General features: G+C 39.7%; 1 protein-coding gene and 1 long non-coding RNA gene across 12 annotated transcripts in view; one reads left to right on the top strand and one right to left on the bottom strand.

The window, feature by feature from the left end:
* PDE1C (phosphodiesterase 1C) overlaps positions 1-16643 on the top strand; it is a 436829-nt gene that overhangs the window by 264901 nt on the left and 155285 nt on the right. The gene's annotated exons all lie outside the window — the stretch shown is intronic.
* Positions 183-16218, bottom strand: LOC141496408 (uncharacterized). 4 transcript variants are annotated; one of them, XR_012471058.1, is made up of 5 exons: positions 16110-16218; positions 15216-15350; positions 3695-3815; positions 3435-3525; positions 183-1461 (listed from the first exon to the last, which is right to left on the bottom strand). It is a non-coding gene; the product is annotated as an uncharacterized LOC141496408 (long non-coding RNA). The 4 variants fall into 4 exon arrangements; XR_012471057.1 differs by having other exon boundaries at positions 183-1580; positions 14917-15350; XR_012471056.1 differs by having other exon boundaries at positions 184-1461; positions 14917-15350.

Here is a 16643-nt window from a genome sequence, read left to right on the forward strand (position 1 = left end):
AGCTGGAAATAGACAGCTGCTGCCTATAAAGGAGATAACATTCTTTTTATTTTTCTATTTTTCTTAGTTTCTCCAATTCCCCACAAAGGTTGTTTTCAAATTCATTTACCTTCAGGTTTCTAAGTTCCACATTTTTCTACCCCCCCTCCCTCCCTTCCCTCCCCTCTCCTTAAAAGTTGCAAATGTACAGTCATGTTTAACATGTTTCTGTTAGTCCTGTTGTGAAAGAAGAATTAGAACATAAGAAAATTAGAACATAACATAAGAAAAAAAAGGTTTGAAAAAGTGAACTTCTATTCTAATGGGGGTAATGCTAGTCCCACCTCAGCCCAACCAGTCTGAGGAATTCCTAGGAAACCAGAATGGTTGGGTGCCCACCCAACACATTCCATTATGCTGTAAAGGGATCCAAGGATGCCTGGACCCAATCACCAGATGGTAAGTGTGGTCTAGAGTGGGCTTAGACCCAAGATTACCTCCCATTTCAGATGCTTTAGTTCCCTAAACCTGCCATGTTACTCTGTGACTCTGTTTTCCCATTTGAAGATGGGGATGATAACATTAACATCACAGTATCCTTGTGAGGATCCAATGAGATTTTTTTTAATTGTAGGATCCAATGAGATTTTGCATGTGCAGTGTTTTGCCAAAGCAAACCTGCCTCATGAATGTCAGCTATCATTACATAGAATGGTTCCAGTCTCCCAGCCTAATACACACTTTGAATGTCCTAATTTGGGTTGTTGAAGGCTTCCTTTCTGTGCTACTTCCTTCTCTTTCTCCCCTTCTCCCCCTTCTCTTCCTTGTTCTCTCCATCTTCTTTCTCTTCTCCAGTTTTACAAAAAATGAGAGAGAGCAGCTAGGTGGCACAATGGATAGAATAACAATCCTGAAGTAAGGAGGACCTGAGTTCAAATCCAGCCTCAGACACTTAATAATTACCTAGCTGTGTACCTTGGGCAAGTCACTTAACCCCATTGCCTTGCAAACAAAACAAAAAAAAATGAGTAGGACAATTTCAGCTGGTAAAGCACTTTTGGGGAAGTGTTTTGGATATTTGGAGATGTCCATCAAGTGGTAAAATGGTGCAGTGTTTCAGAGGAAAAGGAGGCAGGAAATGGTGACTCAGTCAGTTAGCCCTACTGTGTGTTTGGCAGTGTCAGTACCAAGGGGTTTATATTCTACTTGAGGGAGGCAGCATGTTCACACATATGTCAGTACCTGTTGGTTTTCCTGGATTGAGGCATGCTCACGACTGGAGGGTCTTTCTAATGGAGTTGATGTTTAAGCTGAGCCTTGACTTGGGGGGAGGGTCACCACGGTCAGAAGATCAGAAGGAGAACACTCCCTGCATGTTCATGGTCCGGGCCCAGGTACAGAGGCTAGAATAAACTGTGGTTCTCAGGTATGGCGAGTGGGCAATAGACCAGGAGTAATGGATCCTTCACCTGGAAAGGTGGACTGGAGCCAGAAGGTTGAGTTAAGAAACATTTATTCAGCTTTCACCGTGATCGGCACTGTGCTATTAACTAAGCCAAAAGAAGACCCAAGTTCAAATCCAACCTCAGACCCTCAGTTTCCTGTAAAGCAGAGATAATAACAGTGCTGATCTCTCAGGGTAATTGTCAGGATAAAATGAAGTATTTGCACTTTGTGAATCCTTAAGGGCTATCTCAAAGCTAGGGATGCTACTGCTCCGTCTAGGTGGTACAGTAAATAAAAGCACTGAAGGCAGTTAACAGGAAGATTTCTGTTCTGGAGTTCAAATTTGGCCTCAGACTCTTCCTAGATGGGTAAGTCACTTAAAACCCTGTTTACTTCACTTTCCTCATCTGTAAAATGAGATGGAGAAAGATGGCAAACCACTCCAAGATCCATGCCAAGAAAACACCAAGAACGGGACATGACTAAAAATGAATGAAAAGTAACAAAATATTATTGATATTGATGCTGCTTGTCACGTGATGATGTTTATCCTTCATCTTGAAGATGACCATGACAATGGGGAGGTGATGGCATGACAAGCAAGTGAAGTGGATTTGTCACCAGCCTCCCTTTCTCCTCCAGAGCCATCTGGGTCCAGAGGCCAGATAGGAATCAAAACAATTGGAGATGGCCCTGGTTGTGAGGCAGACTGGGGGAAGTGACTTGCCCAAGGCCACATAGCTAGTAAATGTTTGAGGCTAGATTCGAACTCCCATCCTCCTGACTCCAAGGCCAGTACTCTATCCACTGCATCACCTAGATGCCCTACCTACATGTCATATAGGAAATGGGAAGATAACTTATAAAAGGAAACTGAAAAGCTGGGGTGAGTTAGAAGCTGAGTCAAGAGAGGAGAAGAGGATTGGGATCTAGGATGAGGTTGGTTGGGAGCTTCCTCACAAAGGAGATTCCAGGAGGTACTCATCAGAGGACAGGGCCCAGGGGCCTCCTCCAGGATGAGAAAGCTGCTTCATGCAGAAGGCAATAAGGAACCACTGCAGCTTTTTGGGTGAGGACGCGGCACAGTCCTAGTTGTGTTCTACATCCATCGGACAGTTGAGGGGAGATGGGATTGGAGAGGGAGAGCAGAGAGTGGGGGCATCTTGGCTGAGTCACTGGCCTGTGATGCCGTCATCAGCTCCTCGCTTCAGCATATTACCATGAGTGTTTAAACATTCAGCCCACTTTAGCATCATGCAGCAAAACAAACGACTCCAAAAAATCAGCAGATCCAGCAAAATGGGAAACAGCAGCTAAGATGCTGGAACCTTTTCTAACATATGGAACTTTTCTTTTGGATTATTCTAGCCCATATCCCTTAAGCTTGGAGAGAACATGAATAAAAGTCATGGAGTTACTCTTTAACTACATAATTATTTGCTTATTCATGCCCATGCAGTGCTTGGCCATTATATTTTTAATTTCTGAGGAAAGAATGTCATCTTCTCAAGTGGTTTTTGTCAAGACCTTATGGCTAAAACTTACTCATTTTGATGATGTGAAGGGTTCATGATTTTGTCACTACAGGAAATCCCTCCATTGAGGGACTGATGTATGTAACAATCTTTTTACATTTAATCTGATCGATAATTCTTATCATTTTCTTTACTATAAATTCTCTTTAAAAAAAAAAAAGCCTGTCTGGGTGCAGTTAGGTGGTATAGTGGATAGAACACCGGCCCTGGAGTCAGGAGGACCTGAGTTCAAATCTGGCCTGAGACACTTAATAATTGTCTAGCTGTGTGCCCTTGGGCAAGTCACTTAACCCCATTGCCTTAAATAAAAAAAAATTAAATTTGAAAAAACCCGTTGGTCATACATTCTAAAAGTCCTTCTCTTGTTCTTTTAGTATCTCAGATAAATTTAGTTTTCCTCTCGGACTGTCTCTTATTCTTATGACTCTACAAGCCCAAATCCTTTTTAGTAATATTCTTTTAAGTGCTTCTCACCCATCATCATCATCCTTATCAATGGCACTGATTGTCCTTTGTGTTGTCATTCCATTTCTCTGATCACAATCTTCCATGATTCTCACCATCCCTGAGAGGATATCAGTATTAAAGAAATAATTGGTTTTTGTAACAATGGATAGGTTTGGATCACTGAAAACTCCTGAGTTCCCCAAATTTAATCCAAACCAATCTCTGGTTCAATTCTAGAAACTTCTTGTGACACTTATTCATATACACGTATATACATATTGACCTACCTCAGTGATCTTCCTCTATTGTTGCATGTTATAGCCTGAGAAATATATATTTTCATCCACTTTGTTTATCCAGTTTGGAAAGTTAGATTACTATCTTTCACTGTGTCCAATAATAAATTATCTGTGAAATGGAACATTAGAATATTATTATTATTATTATTACTACTACATATGACATTATTAATAGTTATTACTTATTAAAGTTAATAGCAATTAGTGTATTATTAGAATAGAAAATGTTTCTTTTGTCTGATTCTTTCATAAAATCTCTTCTGTGACACTGGAACATCTTTGGTAAACAAGATTTTTTTAACATTTAACATTCATTTTATGTTGTTATTCAGCATATTTTTAATCTATTGACAGTAATTGTATTTTTCAAGGAATGTTACATGATTTGGATAATAGTTATCTCTCTCCCAAGATTGTCATAAGAATAAAAGGAGATATTTGTATGGCATTTTGCTTAGCTTATACTGTGATACCTTGTTGAGAAGAGCCATACAGATGGCTTCTTAAAATAGTCAAATAGCAAGTGCAGAGGAATATTGTAACCTTCTGTTCCCCTCTCTGTTAGCTGTGTGACATTGATGTGGTCCAATATGGCGACTCTTGTGTGAATGACTTTGTCTCCTTGTTTGTCCCATTGTCATAAACTGGCCTCAATGTATACAATGGATGATTCTCAGAAACTTAAGTAGAATTTTTAGTTTATATAGTTTTCTTGGTTGCTATTTCCCCCCAACAGAAACAAAGTACATGCCTTTCACTCTTTTTAACTCTTGCTGTATTTAAAATGACTATGGATGAACCAACTTTAAGTTTGGTTTGCCAGCGCCATTAATTTACCTCTGTACAATAACTCTTTCCAACATCATTTTTTCAAGTTCTGTTATGTTTATCCCTTTGTTGCATAGCTCATCATATGCAGAAACAATGGAAACCAAATCTTATGTTTCCACTATTGCTTATGAAAATAGATCAATTTGAGAATGCTGGCAGAAGCATTTTTGTCTCCTAATTAAACATAACAGTAATCATCAAAAGATAATCTGCAGGTGCTCTTTTTTGGCTAGATTTCACACAAAACTTTGCTCAAGTTTTTCTTCTGACTATACTTTTCAGTTTTATGAGATGATGCTTAAAATCTGATAAAATTATAACACGAAACATTATTTTAAGATAAGAGTTTTAGGGTATTTAAATGGGTTGGTTTGGAGGTTCTTGTTACCTTACACAGTGCTTACCTTCCCTTTCTTCCAAGTTGCTGTCTGATACTGCTTTTGATATGACTACAGATCTGACTTATTGAGAAATGTGATATATTCAGAAAGATATTGATCTAATCCTAATTTCTACCAAAAAGGCTTATCAGTTTTCCTAGCCGTTCTTGTATTAAGTGGAATCCTTCCCTCTAGCTGCAATTTCCTTATGTATTTTAGTTTCATATGAAGTCAGAATGTTTACATGGACAACACAGAATCACAGAATTTCTGAGTTAGAAGAGATCAAAGTTGAAAGAACCATCTAGACCAATCAATAAGGAAAATATAACCTTCCTCTGTGGCATATTTGTCGAGAGGCCAATCTGGTCTATGTTTTAATACCTCCAATGATGGAGGGGCCTGTTGTTTCTTCCGAAGCCAATTATTTTTGCTTTTGGAATTCTAACTTTTAGAAATTTCCCTCCCTTTACATCACTTCAGTTTTTTTGGATATTGGACAAAAGTCAAACATGGAAATTACCAAGAGTTAAAATAATGAATGGATTAAAAGACCCCACAAATCTATATTTAACATTATATGCCAGTTACTATACTAAGCACTGGTCTGTGTGTGTGTGTGTGTGTATGTCTACACAAATAACAAATGAAACAACCCTTGCACTTTAGAAATGTCTATCCCAATAGGAGCAAACAACACTTATAGGCCAAAAGTGACTGGAGAAATAGGTTGTCATCTGGGAAGTCACAGTGACCATGAGGGGAACATTATATTTGAATTTCAAGAGATTTGAGTTTGAACCCCACATCAGATTAATAGCTGTATAACCTGGGCAAGTCATTTAATTTCTTTGAGTTTCATTTCCCTAGCTGTAAAATAGGGATAACAACATTTGCTGTTGACTCAATTGGTGTTCTCATCGATTTGCTTTGCAAACATTAAAGTGGTATACAAATGTTAGCTACCGTTCCCCTAATAACCCTTCCAGGTATTCTGTTAAGAGTGGCTCTGTTCAATTGACTTTCTCTCTCAAAGTAATACAATCATTATTAAACAAGAGAATACAATTTTCTTGTAAGCTACTAAGGGAGATAGGCAATGACTTCAGTTTTTCATTCCTACATGACTGCTGAACAAACACTATAATAATTCTAATAATTTTCTCCTTTCTGTATTAGAATGGAAAATCAGGTTATAACTTCTCTTTTCACTGGGGCTCTTTTCCATTGGTGCAGTGTTTGTCTTTCTTGAAGTAGCTTGTAAAGTGTCCGTTGTAATAACCATACAAAAGGGATTAGATTCATTCTATTATATTTGTATTATCAAATTTAAAAAGTTATTAAATAAGTTATATTAAGTTAAATAAGATATTTATTTTCCAACATTGATTTTTATGTCTGGAAGGAAGGGGAAGAGCTTTCAGAGAGGAAGGTTTTCCCCTTAACAGAGCTGCCTCAGACTTGAAATGACTCTTCTCCAGCCAGAGTGACTTTATTGTCAAGGAGATTCCAAAGCTAGTGATTGGATAAACATCTCCAAAAGATATTCAAGAAAGGGTTTCTATAAATATAGATGTGATTAAATGACCTTAGACCTCTTATCAAACCCCTGAGATCTCAGGGTCCTGCTTGTGATTTACTCGGCTCTTAGGTCAACCTTGCTAAATGAAAACCAAGTTCTATTTTCCATCGCATGTGATTCTTCCATGTAGCATATTTTCTTTTGTGAAATACCCTTAATCTTTTCTCAGGAGGAACTGCTTCTGTGATACCTCTTAGCTTGTGAGCTACTTTGATCTCGGATTGCTCTTTCTAATGAGTTTATAGAACAAGCTATAGCCATTAACTCTCTAAAGGAATATATGGAAAATAGAGGACCATAACTTTAGAATGGAAGAGACTCTAGAGATTATCAAGGATAACCCTTCTCACCTGACAGATGAAAAAGACATCTGTTCAAATTCTACCTCAGTTACCAGCTGTGTGATGTTGAGGAAGTCATTTTTAATGCTTTGGTTTCCCATTTGTTAATTAAGGGATTTGGACTTGATGATTCCCAAGATCCCTTTTAGCTCCAAATCCTATAATCCAAATTAATTTGTCTGATATCGTACAGGTTGTAAGTATGACTTTTCACTGGACTATACTACAAGAACTCGAGAGCGGAGGAAACAGGGAACCCTTGTCAGATGCATCTATAGAGAGAATATTCACAATGACAACCACAGGCCCACCTGACTTCCCCATAAGGTTCCCCAGACCTTATGCCTGACCATAGTGGCAGTCATCTACCACACTGTGTTTGTGCCTCTTGAACTAGAAGTGAGGTGAAACCATAGGCAGGGGACTGGGAGGAAATTCACCTGGATATGGCTGCAACAGAAAAAACAATGAGTTTGAATGAAGGCTGTGATTGGATCTTTGAATGCTAAATCTTCAATCTGGTTGGCTGAGTCATGGTCCATTAGTTGGCAGAGATGATACCAGCTATCTTGTTTTTAGGGAATGGGTAAAGTCTACATATCTTCTGCTTCTTCACTACCCTTGTAAATTCATTTAACTAGAATCTGCCACAATCATTTGTTGTCATCCTCTATTGTTTCCATTCCCATTCTGTTCCTGCTTTATCCTTTCTCTGCCTACATTCAATTTTTGGATTTAGAGAACTTTAGCAATCCAGATTGGTACTCTTTGAGAACAAAGGATAAGCAACAATGACATCATGAGGGGCACTGCCTTGACTTACAAAAGAGTTGAATTTGAGTGAGGCAGAGCTGTGCAATGTCATCAGCCATGAGGCAAGGCAAGACCTATGTCAAGTTGACTGGTGATGGCCCTAGAGGTAGTGGGAGACTTTGGCCTTTTTAAGCTAGTTCTTTCCCAGGTCTCAGTTTTTCTGAAGCAACATTCATTCAGTAGTTAAAGGTTAGGTAAGAATGGAAGCAAAAGAAAGTTCAGTTTGCCTTCTCAAAATAATCAATCTGGGGGGCAGCTAGGTGGCACAGTGGATAGAGCACTGGCCTTGGAGTCAGGAGTACCTGAGTTCAAATCCAACCTCAGACACTTGATAATTACCTAGCTGTGTGGCCTTGGGCAAGTCCACTTAACCCCACTGCCTTGAAAAATCTAAAAAAAATCAATCTGGGAGCAGAAAACCCTCAGAATTTCTTACTGGAACAACAGTTCAAGAAAAACAAAAAAGGTTTCCAGGAGGAGGCAACATTTGAACTGTGCTTTGAAGAAAGTTGGGATTCCAAGAAGCCAAGCTGAAGGGAAACATTCTTCCTTTCTGTTACAAATGGGTTCAGTTTGGTTTCTGGCCAAAGGAGTCAAGAAGACCTGAATTTGAATTGTGCCTTAGATAATCATGGTATCCCTCTGGTTCTGATCAACATCAAATCATGTCATCTGAGGATCTCTTGGGTAAACTGGTTATGTTCATCTTGGAAAAGAAAACTCTTTGAGCAGCAGAGTAAGAGTCTGGTCATTCCCTTTAAATGAGTGAGTTGTCGTGATATGGAACAGGGGGTAGAGTTATTCCAGCTGTCCCCAGAAGACAGGTCTAGGGACAATGGTTTCTAATAGTCCTGCTAAATAAGAGTTAGCAGTTATCTAGTCCTTTAAGGTCTACAATTCCATTATGTTTAAAGCCCCTTATAACCTGTCCCCTTCTGACATTTCCAGTCCATGTACTCTGGGATCCACTAACACTGGTCTCTTTACTCTTTCTCTCTCATCACATCCCATCTTCCATCTTGGTGTCCTTTTGCTAGCTGTTCTCCATACCTAGAATGTTCTCACTCCTCTTCTTCACCTCGGCCTTCTGATTCTCCTGGCTTTCTTCAAGACCCATCTCAAATCCCTTCTTCTACACAAGGTCCTTTTGCACTCCCCTACTTCCCTTTATGGTTCCCCCCCATTCAGACAACATGCATTTTTAGAAGAGGAGCTTCTTGAGGGAAGCAACTGTGTGTTTGCCTTCTTTGAATCTCTTATCCCTTAGCGTATTGACGCATAGTAGGTACTTAATGCTTATGGTGATTGTTTCCATTTTGCAAATGATCCAAGGCCAAGCCAGAAAATATGAGGTGAATTTTAGCTGAGACCTTCCAGATGCTGACCTTTTGTCCAGGCTGCTTTCTCCAAATCAACAAGAATTACTCATAAAACTTCTCTTGTGTTCAGTACACAGAACTAGCAGTTTAGCACACCAAGACAAAAAAAACCATTCATCAAATGAGTGATTGCCTCTGAAATATTGTTGTAATGATGTGTCCTCAGTAACCAGCACTGGGGCTGTCTGCTCTCTAATGATCCATATACCTGTATCCTGGTAGGAAGCATTAAAAGCCCTCGTCTTCAGTATCATTGCCTGTTGGAAGGGAGGCTAGCAGAATTTGGAGGAGGGAAGGAGAGAAAGAGGAAAACAAGATGTTGAATGCTCATTAGAACAGATTCATTCAGTCTAAAAGTAAATGTCAAAGATGAATGCATTGTGCCCTCATAACAAGCTAAGCCCCTCCAGTAGTGAGGGTCTCAGAGGGCTAGGTTGGGAGGTCAGTCCATTCTAGTCTAAGTCACTTGGCTTAGAACCAGTAGGGATGCATTTTCATTTTCCTAAATGGAATGGTGGACTAAAGAAATGGCATTTCCTTTTATCACTCGCTGCAATAGTTAGGATTTAAGGCTTCTAACCACCCCGTGACCAAGAGGCTGGCTATTCCTGGACTATTGAACTTTGTAACATAGTGACTGCAAACAGCATTTATTTTTTAAAAAAGAACAAAACCCAATTAATCTTTAGAGTCATTTAGCATCTTGGTTGACTATTGGTTAAAAATAAAAAAGGAACACTACTAATTAATCTTGGGAATTAGCCTGTGACTGGGTGTGGGACTTTCCACTGGCCTTCTGAGCTACATCTAAGCTGGAAAATGAGCTGCTAAGGAGCTACATTTTGCTAAGCTCTTGAGGATTTGACTTGCATATGAATGACTCTTGAAAAGTGAGGAAATCTCGGTGGTGTTTCCATCTTTTTAAAAAAAAGAAAAAAGAAATCTGGGTGGGAGAGGGGGGGGAAGAGGCAGCAACTAGGTCTAAGCCAAAAACATGCAAGCTCAAGTGCCAAGTCTGATAAATATTTTGTGACCTTGGGCATGTCACAACCTCCTACACAACACCCTGAGAAAGTATTGATCTGCATTGGTTGAAGGGGCTTCCCTAATTTATCCTAACACCAATTATACAAAAAAATCTAGTCCCTATCCCTAAAAAGAATTTAATTTTGTATTTTGTGATAAACCCTTTTAAAATTGCAGATATTTGGGGGTGGCTAGGTGGCGCAGTGGATAGAGCACCAGCCCTCACCTCGGGAGGACCTGAGTTCAAATGTGACACACTCTCAGGCACTTAATAATTACCTAGCTGTGTGGCCTTGGGCAAGTCATCTAACCCCATTTGCCTTGCAAAAAAACCTAAAATTGCAGATATTCCCCACTTCTTTTCACACTTGTTGAACTCAACCCCTATGCAGCCCTGCTAACTGATTGATGAATAGAAGACACAAGGAAAGTCAATCTTTCTTACTTAAGACTTTGCCAATGTATCTGGCACTTCAACTGAGCCATCTGTCTTGGAGGTGAGATGGGAGAGTATTACAGGCAGGCATGGGGGACATGCCAGGGTAAGGACAGGGATGTGTGTGAGAGAGAGAAGTCTGACCTGAATACAGAGAATGTATGGAACAGTAACAGGGGGTCAACTGGAGCCAGATTATTAAAAAAAAAACCTTTAAATGGCAAAGGAGTTTCTATTTTATTCATGAGCTAAGGGGAGCTGATCATGATGGGAGCTCTAGATCAACCATTGGGTAACTTGTTTGGAGAAGCCTTGGAGAAGGGCTGTGAAAAGAAGTGAGGAAGCTGGCATGGCTGTATGAGTGTGTGTGATGAGTACTGGAGGAATAGCTTGACCCCTGATGAAGGAGAGAGAAAAGCAGAGCATCACTGAGGTTGGGACTAGTCTGATGGAAGGAACTTTATATTTATGGCTGGCAGATCCACAACTGAGGAAGAATATTTGGGGAATTCATGAACTTTACTTGTGTTTTTGATTCCAAAGGCCAGATTGTTTAAAATATAACTTTAGCCTTTCTATCTGCTTCACAGTGGAGGCTTTTAAGAAATGAATGAATGTTTTGACTGAACCTGGCTTTCTGGTGTGAAATCTCACAAAGACTTGTCAAGTCCTTAGGTACTTGTGAAATGTAAACATGAGTTTACTGATTAATGGGTCCAGGGCTTGAGTCAAATCATCAATATTAGGTTAAACCAAAACTATCCCAAAGCTGTTTGCATTTTGTTAGACATTCATGGATTTTCTCATTTTTCTTATCAACCGTGCTTATCATTTTATTTTGTCTTTAGCCCTAGTATCTATTATCATGACATATTTGTAAAGATTTAAAAAAAAACCCCTCACAACTGGACCATGATTTCATCAATGTGGGCAGATCCTCCTGTGAAAGCCCTCCAGCAAGACATGACAGCACCTGCTCAGCAACCTATCCTCTTAACTGATCCTCTTAAGAGAAAAGTTCCTATACTTAAGTCAAATGCCAGGAAACAAACTATTATTTAAGATGTTGAAAGTTTCATGTACTAGAGGTCTTCTGAAGTCTCTTCCAAGTACAAAATTCTCTGATTTTGTGGTGTCATGATTCCTCAATTTTCCAATTTATTTTCATTTTATTTTTTCAGAAATTCCAGTTTAGGTTTCGTTTTACTTTTCTTCCCCAACTCCTCCATTTAATTTTTAAAAATCAAATCTTAATTTTTCAATTAGCAAAAAATCTGTTCTCTTTTTCTCCTACCTTTTCTTCCAAATGAGAAAAAAGGGGGGAAACCCCACTTTTTATAGGCATGTTTTGTCAGGCAAAACCTTTCCATATTGGCCATGTTAAAGAAAACAAAATTGCTCATTCTTTACTGAGTCCTTCATCTCTCTCAAAAGGTGATCCTTCAATAGTTTTCTGGCACTATTTAGGTCATTATGATGCTCAGAGTACTTCAACCTTTGAAAGTTGTCTTTAACATATTGTTGTCATTGTGTAAACTTGGTGATGCTCCCTTCACTATTCATCAGTTCATATAAATCTTCCCAGATTTCTCTAAAACCATCTCCTTCTTCATTTTTTTTGAGATAGTATTCCATCACAGGTGGAATCCAGAGCTTCCTGTCTCTGAAGCTGACTGATGCTGCCTATTGGAGGGCAGAGAATGTCTTGTTTTGATGTGCATCCCCAGGGCATGGTTGGCCCATGGAAAACACTTCACGAATCTATCTAAATAAATATTAAGATCTGCATAGAAGTGTATCTATAATATATGTACACTGTGTGTGTACGTATCTCTATATATGTGAACCCTCTATTTCTAGGATTATATATATTAAACTATATATATATATATATATATATATATATATATACACACAGATATACATATGCTTCTATCTCATCTACATGTCCATCTCCATCTCTCTCAATCAAAATTTGCTAAGCTTTTAGATACCTATGTATATTATTCTCTCTCTCTCTCTATATATATATATATGCATTTCTTTTTATATGGATTTATATATATATTTATATGGATATATATTTATATGTATATATTTATATGGATATATATATATATGTTATGTTACATATTTATATGGATATATATTATCTACTTCCATCTCAGTCATTTTTAAGCACTTATGTAGCATTGTGTATATGCCTATCTGCATATCTGTTTATTTCTATTTCTGTCTCTCTGTACAGGCTTCTTTCTCAACTATATATATATATATATATATATATATATATATATTGTGTGTGTGTGTGTGTGTGTGTGTGTGTGTATATAATCTTCCTCAGTCAATCAATATTAAGCTTCTAAATATCCTTCTCTGTGTGTATGTGTTTATAGACACAGGATACACTTGAATTATCTCTATCCATCTAGCTTTTACAGGTATGATATATTCATTTCCTCTCTCTTCTATGTTTGTCTCTAGCCCTAGACACATGTCTGTAAAGATTTAAAAAACTCACAACTGGACCACGATTTCATCAATGTGGATGAATTAAGAAGTGTGTATATTTGTATATATGATGAGGATAACCACACACACACACACACACACACACACACACACCCCTTTCTCCTTAAGGCCTATGTATCCATCCAACTATGTATCAAAATGGCATGTTGAGGTTACTTCCAACTCTACAATTCTGTGATTTTTGCCAGATCTCCCTTGACCCTGTCCCCAGGGCTTGCTCTGCGTCACACAGCCTTTCTATGACCTTTAAATGACACATACAAGGATCCCATTTCCATACACAGCTAGATGTATGTGGAATCCTGTTCAGCTAGATGAGTCCAAATGCTCGGTGAACTAAGAGGATAACAGCTGGATGATGTTAGCCAAGAAGAGGAGAATTTGTAAAGCTGCAAAGATGACTCCATGTCCTTGGCCCAGAGGACCTGGGTTCAGGTCTGGCCTCTGGAATATGCTAGTGGTATGGTTTCTGGCCAGTTACTTAATTTCTCAGAGCTCCCGGCTGCTAGGACTCTTAAGCTGCAGAGAAGGTGCCAACCTATATTGGCAGGCATGTTTCTCCCTGGGGTCCCTTATATTGCTGAAATCACAGATCCAGTTTCTATCTCTTCACAGTTATTTTTGAAAGCATTGCCAAGTTCATAGTATAACTTTTCATAAGTGTTAACCAGCCAATTCCTTATGGAGGCACTTGGGGCCAAGGGTGGACTGGTGGACCTGTAAACATCCAGTCATCTAGCTGGACACCACTTCCCTGTGGGTCTAAAGTCAGATCCACGCGGGAAATATTTGATGTTGTGGTCAACCATGGAAAAAAGAGGGCACTTTGTCCCCTTGCTTTGTGCCCACAAGCCTTCCCAGTTGCTTTGGAGCCCTTCATCAACGTCCAGGACCACTTTTTCCAATTTTCTCTGCCTTCTGCTTAGGTGGCACCAGCTTCCCAGCTGGCCTCTCACATGACAATCTGTCTCTCAACTCCATTCATTTTCCCTGACCATCCCCTGTGGCTCAAAAACTCTCCTTTCCCCCCTCCAGATTCTGGCTTCCTTCCAGTTTTAACTAAAATCCCATCTTCAACCAGAATCCCTTCCTGATTCCCCATAATGCCCATGTTTTCCCTATGTTCATCCCTGCTACATCCTGTCTACAGTTTGTCTGCAGAGATCTGTCAGCTCCTTGAGAGTCCTTCCATCTTTGCTGTTCCTTATATCCCCCTGTCCCAAGTGTTTTTTTTCCATTTCTTTTCTTTCTCACCTAGCCTTAATCACTGAATGGGTGATACCTCAGTGAAACTGAGACATTTTATTAAAGATTTTACCATAAAAAAGATCAGGGTTGGGGCAGCTGGGTGGCCCAGTGGATAGAGCACTGGCCCTGGAGTCAGAAGGACCTGAGTTCAAATCCAGCCTCAGACATATAATACTTACCTAGCTGTGTGACCTTAAAACAAGTCACTTAACCTCATTACCTTACCAGAACCAAACCAAAACCCAAACAAACAAAAAAGATCAGGGTCCCCCACTGCATTCAGTGCCATCTGCAGGCATTTTGATTTTCATCTGGCCCCTGGACCCAGATGGCTCTGGAGGAGAAAGTGAGGCTGGTAACTTAACACAGCACTCTGTTAAATTCAGTTCACGTGCATATCTTGGCCTCACTTCCCTGATGCCCTGGTCTTCAAGAACAAAGAACAAACAGCAGCAGCAGCTATAGTGTTCAGCCTGGCATAGAGATGCTCGAGGAATTCTTGTAGACTGGCCAACTGGCTTAGCATTTTTCTCATAGTTAAATGGAAAGTGCTCCTGGCCTTTGGAAATGTCTCCCAATGTGATTCAGCTCATTTTTGTTCAATTCAGTTCAATTCAGCTCTAATCCAGGTCTAATACTCACCTTATTTTCTTCAATGGTACATGCTGGTGGACTGTACCTCCCATCACAAGAGACTGAATGCCCTGCCCTCTAGGGACTTCCATTCATCACACAAGGGGTCCTCCTCCATGTGCTGAACAGTTTATTGCCTCCTTCTTCACCCTTGAGTCCTCTATAGTCCCAGGTGATGTGGAGCAGCCTCTTGTTAGAACTTCTTGGCATGGTCAGCCATCCCCGTCACATCCACCTGATGTCTTTGGAACAAAAAGCATGAGGTGTTTCTATCAACTTTGTAACTAGGTCTCTAAGGCTCTGCTCACCTTCATGATGGTGCTGTGAAGTGGGTCAAAGGAGACTATCACAACTTGGGATGACCTTGGGGGTCTCTTCAATTCTCTGGGTTCGAGTTTTCTGATTAGTGACAAGGTCCCTTTCAATCCTCAAGTCTTATGGTCCTACAAAGCAAAATGCCAACATTGATCAGATAGATTTGACTGGTAGGAAGATGATTTGTATAGGAATGCTGAGTTGGGCCTTTTATATAAAATCTTTGTGATCATAGGCTTTAGAAATAAGAGACTTTAAGAGATAATCTACTCTAACATCTTTATTTTACAAATGGGGGGAGGGAGAATGCTTCTCTTCCTAAAATTGTACAGATAATAAGGAGCAAAGCTAAGATTTCAACCCAAGTCCTTTTTGATTGTAGTTCAGTTGTGGGCTTTTCTTGGCAACAATCCTGGAGTGGTTTGCCATTTCTTTCTCAAGCTGATTTTGTAGATAAGGAAACTGAGGCGAACAGTTAAACAACTAGGCTTGGGTCACACGGCTATTAGATGTCTGAGATCAAATATGAATTCACAAATACCAGTCTCCCCGACTCTTATCTACTGTGGTGCCACTTTGCTGCCCCATATCCTTTAGACAAAATGAAACAAATCCTTAAGGTCTTATTTTTTATAAGATTCCCATTCAGTGTCTTATTTTATCCTCAAAGTTCTCTGGAAAGAGATGAAGGAGATTTGATTAAGGCCAGAAGCCCACTCAGACTTGATGACTCAATGAGGCTTTCTTATTCCCAGACAAGTAATCCTTAGCTCAAACTCAGTGTTTCCTGGTAATCCCCACATTGATTGAATTGGGGTACAGATTTGGTCTACGACCTCAATGTCTTTGATTGTTTTTAGTCTTTTCTATGTTTTGCAGATAGTTACCTAGATGTTGGAGAGTCTCATTGGCTTCTCCTTTTTGAAGGGCAAAGGGAGAGGAGGGGTTAAGAACAGCCCCCCCCCCCCTCGAGGAGGGGGGTACATTCCGTGGCAGTTGGCAGGGAGAGGTTGGGACTTGGGGGTGAGAATTTCTCATACTTGGAAGGGAGATGCTGAGGGAAGGAGTGGCTAATAGCCTTGGGTTCTGAGAGGGCAGACAAACAAAACTTGGGATAAAGGGGTCAGTTCCCATAAAGAGCAAAGTAGAGAATTTGCCTGGACTAGCAGAGAAAGAGGGGCAGTATGGTGTATTGTGCAGTATCTAGAGAAACCTCAGTTCTCATCCAATTTTGTAGTTTGGGGATTTAGGTGACATATCAGCTCTCTAAGCCTGTTTCCTTATCTATGACCGATAGATTTACCTTACAGGTGTGGAGTGGTCAGTCAAATGGGATAATTTCCCCTTTCTGATCTTTACAAAAAACTGCTATGATCGCAGAGGAGGCCATGGAAGAAAATATTGTTCATTTGCTTCTGCAT

This window comes from Macrotis lagotis, chromosome 8 (genome assembly GCF_037893015.1).
Source record: "Macrotis lagotis isolate mMagLag1 chromosome 8, bilby.v1.9.chrom.fasta, whole genome shotgun sequence".
Classification (NCBI taxonomy): Eukaryota; Metazoa; Chordata; class Mammalia; order Peramelemorphia; family Peramelidae; genus Macrotis; species Macrotis lagotis.